Raw genomic sequence first — 6,449 nt, 5'->3', positions numbered from 1 at the left:
CAGTTGTTTGGCCAAGAATTGTGATAATCACAACGAATCTTTGCAGTTTCATAACACGCAGTCTTATTTGCCATTCAGTGCACGTGTAATCACCCTGCATGAACTGACATTTATAGCTGTATATATTGGGGGGAGGCTGTCTCAAGACAGGAATTAAAGCCTCTACCAAACATGACTGTAATTATACCCTTTCATTTGTGAGCGGCCTTTCAAATGAAAATTCCCTATAACGCGCTGAGGAATTTGCAGTGCTAGTGTTAGTGCTTGTCAATCTAGCAAAATTCCAAGGAAAACACCAACGTTGTCAGACAAATATATCACAAAGTTGGTGTAGCGTCTCTCCAGTAAGAATAAAACACCATTCCAGCTACTGATCCGAACTTCCATAGAGACTAAAACAACATTCCACCTATTAACCTGGAAACCAGCTTTCGGTCTCACAAGCTCTATGTGGACAGCGCTTATTATAATAGCTGGAATCTCATTTGTGGTCCTTCTCTAAAAGCGTTTTGCGATGTTTTCGCCAAATAAAATTCACAAGTTCACTGGTAAGACTTATGTAGCCTCATACATAAGGATGAATTAGTATTACAATTGTATTGACCACCAATTTTCCAACTGAAAAACGGCTAAATACGTGAAAATAAAACACTAAAAACTAAAATCCACCTTTTTAAATCCAAATGAAAAATGGATATTCAGCTTGGCCTTACATACATTGTAAGTTAAGGCGATACATTGCGCATCAAAAAGTTTTTTTTTTTCCAGAAATATCAAAACTTTTATTCAGCAAGCATGCATTAAATTAAATACTTTTGCAATGACACAAATATGTTCTATTTAAAATGAATGTTGTGCTTTTGAACTTTCTATGTATTAAAGTATCCTGGATTTTTTTTTTTTTTACAATTATTTAAAAAAATATTAAAAATTACTCCTAAGCAGCACAACCATTTTCAGCTGTGATAATAATGGGAAAGGTTTCTTGAGCGCCTAATTAGATTTTAGATCTGTTTTTAAATCAAATTAGAATGATTTCTGTAGGGTCGTGACACTGAAGAATGGAGCAATGGCTGCTGAAAAATCAGCTTTGCCATTACCGCAATAAAATATTTTTAAATGTTTTAAATTATTATTAGATATTTTAAACTAATGTTTCACAATAAACTGATTATGCTGTATTTTAAACAAATAAATGCAGCCGTGGGGGACATTAGAGACTTACTGTCTTACTGACTCCAAACTTTTGAACTGTAGTGTAAATTCAAATATTGATTATAATTTATAAAATGATTGATAATAATTGAAAAGCGCTTAAGACATTTAAGCATATACATTACATATTATTTAGCAAGGCTGTACCCACCTAAATCAACGATTAAAAAAAGCATTTTTGGCAAATCCAGTTAATTTTTTCAGTTTAGAATAGGGTGACCAGACATGCCACTTTGGCGCAGAACAAACAGCGAACGCCTGGTTATTTTAGGCAATTTAGAAAACCTTTCCCCAGGAAGTGGCACATCTGGTCGCCCGACCACAGAAATATGCCATTTTTAACATTTTTAACTAAAAGTGGCTCTGCCCCCTTCAAATGCTTTGGCGCCCCTTTGCGACGGTGAGTTTTCTTCTATAATTATTGATATTCACTCTCCAGAGAATCTTTCTGCACTGTTTTGGTTCCAATCAGGCGAAAAGCTAGAACTAGTTCACAATTGTATGTTTTTCAAAAAATGCACAATACCTGAAAAAGTATTCTTTTTTTTACATTTTCTCAATCATTTAACATACAATTTGATTGACAGTAGCAGTTCTAGAGGAAAAGTTGTCCGGAGTGAGGAGTTTTATTGTATGATATAAATATTGTGTATAAGTGAAAAACTGCGCAATGTATAAGCGTTTATGCTGTAGAAAAATGCGGTATCGCCCCCCAGTGGCTTATTTCTTGAAAATTTCTCCTAGACCTTTGCGGCCGTGAGTCGAACAGGCCCAGCGAGTTTCATTACAATCGGCCTTTGTTAAACTTGCCTAACAGGTGCTCAGACATCGTCGGCCAATGGGGGCCATGTTTTTTTTAGATACACAAATGTCCTTATAGACACTTGTCGCACTTCAGACCAAGACTACGCACAGTTTGGCAGAGATATCTCATTTCGTTCAGGAGTTATAGGTATTTTACTAATTGCCCTGCCCCTTTTGAACGCTTTGGCGTCCCTTTGTGACGGTGAGTCGACTCTCCAGAGAATCTTCTTGCACTGGTTTGGTTCCGATCAGGCAAAAAACCTAAAAACCTTTTTTCAAAAAATGCAAATTACTCCAAAATTTCACATGGCTCACGATCGAATCTGGCAGCCATTTTGTCCAGCATGAGCCAAGGAATTCAACGACATAAAACACTTGAGCCTGCAACTGACAGTTTAGGAGTTATAAGCAATTTTCATTGATCACTGTAGCGCCCCCGTCAGGCCGATTGGGTCGTGCCTTGGTCACATTGTCCATCAAGACTACATTTAAAGGGTCACCAGATGCCTATTTTCCACAAGTTGATATGATTCTGTAGGGTCTTAATGAAAAGTCTATAATATACTTTTATTAAAAATTCTTAATGGTTGTGTAAAACAACATCCTTTTTACCTTGCTAATATCCGTTCTGCAAAAATGATCCAATTCTGGTCGAGGCTGCTTTAAATGCAAATGAGCTCTGCTCGCCCCGCCCCTTTCTTCTCTCTGTGGAGTGACGAGCATGTTTACTTTAGCCGCATTTAGCCGGTAAACTTGCTAGCTACACACCACGCCACAACGACAGGCATCTGAGAATGGCTCAATTTGAAAAAGGGGGATTTTTGCATCAAAAATATCATAATTTAGAATAGGATATTTCAGTTATAGAATAGGTCCTCTTTCTTTCTGTCTTTGAGATTCAGTCTTTCCGAAAATCCAGCGTCAATTTGTGCCTTGTTTGTTAACAAATCCACGGTAAAATAAATTAAACAAAGGACCACGTTCTTATTGACGCGGTCTGGATCGTCATTAAAAATAGAGGTAATACACTCTTTTCTAACATTAGGATCAGAAGGAAGGCAATGCTAAAACTGTTTACAACTTGGCACCTTCTTATTTTTGGCGCGATCTTTATCATTTGGTATCTGCGTAGACCTGCATTTGCCTCTCTTATTATTTACGAGAAACGTTTGAGTTCTAAAACTTATATGTTATTAAATGTTATTTAGTGTTATTAAAGTGCAATAACCTCTGATATGTCAAAAGATCAATTCACACACTGCACTGACAGATGCTGACAAATGACAGCACTTTCGTCAGGTTTTGTAGGATCAGTGTGTTTCCCCCGTAACTGTCTATTGCTATTGGTCTGCGCTTATTTTCAACGACTGAACATGTTGAACTGGCGTTTGTGGGGTCAAGAAGTGACGTGCTGTAATCTGCTAACCATCGATGTTGGTCTGCGGTGTGAATTGGCCTTATGTAACTGAAATCTAGCGAAAAGCACTTTTTTTGGTATGTGTTGCAGAATGATCTAAGCAATTGAGAAATTAAACATTTCTGAACAACCGCAGATTCTCGAGTTACATGTGACCCTGAGGCAGGAAAAGCTTCAGCTCTAACTGTTCACTAATTTTCATTTTTCACAATTCCTTATTATTCCAGTGGCTATGGTCCTGAAAATTAACCTCCATCATTAATAAAAGTCGAAAGGAAAAACCCAGCATACACAATTTGGTTTTTCTGACCACTACATAGCTTTTGCAGTGCTTGTGAAGGTTAATATCTCCATAGCAAACCTCATGATCGAGTACCATATGAGGGGTTCTTCCAAGGGCTCGCGAGCCAGCAGTGGACAGCACTGTGTTCCGTTGCTTGTTCCAAAGTTCCACGTCTTTTCCCAGAATCCTCAGTCCCTGCCAGGCCGTATATTGTGCTGTCATCTGTTGCACGCTAATGAAAAGTCATGGGAGACAGCGGTTGTGCATGTGTATGTACTTCTACTTTTTAAATGCATAATTTATATGCTGTGTGTTAGTGGACGTTGCACGCCGTGGATAAAGTCATACGCAGACTGCTAATGTGCCGGCATATAGTATGTCTCACTCATATCTCCAGCATTACAGTAAAACATACTGTGGGTTAGATTCCTCGGCTCTTAAACCGACAGGATTGTGCGGTTTGAATATTTACTTTTGACCGTGCATTGTGGGGGATCATATATACAGTAAAAACCAGCTTATCCTTGTTCAGTAACTCAACAAACGACCAATAAAAACACACTGTTGTCCAAAGCAGAGATTTTTAAAATCAAAATCTTCTTGGTGTCTACTGATATTGGACATATTTTTCCTAAAGGGTCGCACAATATTTATTTTAAATGCACACAATTCATATTGAGGTTAATTCTTTTCCTTCCATGTCAAACATCCACTTTTCACCTAGACATCTGTTATATTGCCTGTTTGTTGTTCTATAGGTTTTGAGGCCAGTTCTCAAAATCCAAGCCAGGAAATCTGAAATGAAGTCTTTAAGGACAAATGTATTGCGGAATAGTTCTTTGATATGGTTTTGAAGTGTTTTCAAGGCTGAAACTGTCAGCTATTAATGGAAGTTTGCTTACAAGGAGCACCTTGAGCCAAAGGAAATGTTGCCTGAGGCAACAGCCCCCCACAGTTTATTACCCCACTGATACAAATGTAAAGGGCTGTATTAAATTCATATTGTCTTATTTAACTGACAGCTAGGTTACAGGAGTGGCAGTCAAGCCAAACATTTCTTTATAAGACTACTGATCATTTGAATGGTCATCTTCCAATTTAAGATCACTCAAGTAATATGATATAAGCACTAAGCCACAGGTAATCACAGGCCTGGTAATATTCAGTTTGACAGAACATTTGAGAGTATTAAAGGGATAGTTCACCTAAAAATGAAAATTCTGTCATTAATTCCTCACTCTCATTTTGTTCCAAACCAGGAAGACCTTTGTTCATCTTCGGAACACAAATTAAGTTATTTTTGATGAAATCCGAGAGCTTTCTGACCCTGCATAGACAGCAGCACAACTGACACTTTCAAGGCCCACAAAGGTAGTAAGGACATTGTTAAAATAGTCCATGTGACATCTGGGGTTCAGCCTTAATTTTAGGAAGCTATGAGAATACTTTTCGTGTACAAAGAAAATAAACATGAACATTTTTTCAGTCTTCGACACGTTATCTGTCACAATAATTCTAATGTTTTTATAATCATTCTGATTATGTCAGAAAAAGTCCACATCGCAACTATAATGATAACGAGGCAGAATGAACCACTTTCAGAATGTTTTTTTTTTTTTTTTTTTTTTTAGAACATGAATGGCAGATACATTGACAGCCAATTGGAATACACCCAACTTTAGAGTTTGTGCATATGAGGCTGCAGACAACAAAACTGCAGGGCATACTAATAGCAAACAGAATGTTATCTAAAATAGGTATTGTTATTGTCATCTTTATTGTCACAATATGTAATGTAAGTCTCAGGTGTCCCCAGAATGTGTCTGTGTAGTTTCAGCTCAAAATACCCCATCGATCATTTATTATATCATTTTGAAAATACCTATTGAGTGGAAGCAGAAGCTGTTTTCGTGCATGCCTCTTAAAATGCAAATGAGCTGCTGCCTCCCGCCCCTTTTCCAGAATAGCGCTGTGCCTTTACAGCTCGTACCTCAGATATTCTGCTAAAAAACATCTGTTTGGATTAGATTATCATGTCTGTCATGCTGAAATCACGCATTTTAAACTATATTAGTTAAACTTTTGATACGGTTAAACTTCTGATATGGTCTGATGCGGTTTTCTGAACGTACATATCCGAAGCGAACACACAGAAAGTGGCTGTCACACATTAAACTTCTCTTTCATGTCTTATTGCATTTAAACCTTTAAATACACACAAGGGTATATTAAAAACACACAAGTTACAAAAACAGACGGTAATATACAATAAATAAATCAATAAATCCACAGCTCTTTTGTCTCCTGAGGCTAGGACTCTAAATGTGCTCGTCTGTGCAGCCAACAAGAGAACAGTTAGCATGAACTCGAACTTTTGCCATGGCGTTAGAGCTGGTACACTTTTGTCACTTGCGAAAACAAAATAACGGCGCCATAGGTGGAAACGTGGAGAAATCTGACACGTAGAAAAAAGCTTACCAAAACAAAGTTAATGGTTTGTGCTTTGTTTTTGTTTTTTTCTGGGTTGGTAGAAGCACCAGGGAATTTATTATAGCACTTAAAAACTTAAAAAGTCAAATTTTCATGAAATGTCACCTTTAAATAGCATATATTTTAGAGACATGATTGTTAGTTAATTAGCCTGTTTTTGCTCCACCAATGCAAGTAGTATAAAATGTCAAATTTGTCTGTCACATGACAAATAATCAAAAGATTCTGGACTCGGGGGAT

The sequence above is a fragment of the Labeo rohita genome, chromosome 7 (assembly GCF_022985175.1).
Source record: "Labeo rohita strain BAU-BD-2019 chromosome 7, IGBB_LRoh.1.0, whole genome shotgun sequence".
NCBI lineage: Eukaryota > Metazoa > Chordata > Actinopteri > Cypriniformes > Cyprinidae > Labeo > Labeo rohita.
This window is presented reverse-complemented; position numbering follows the sequence as displayed.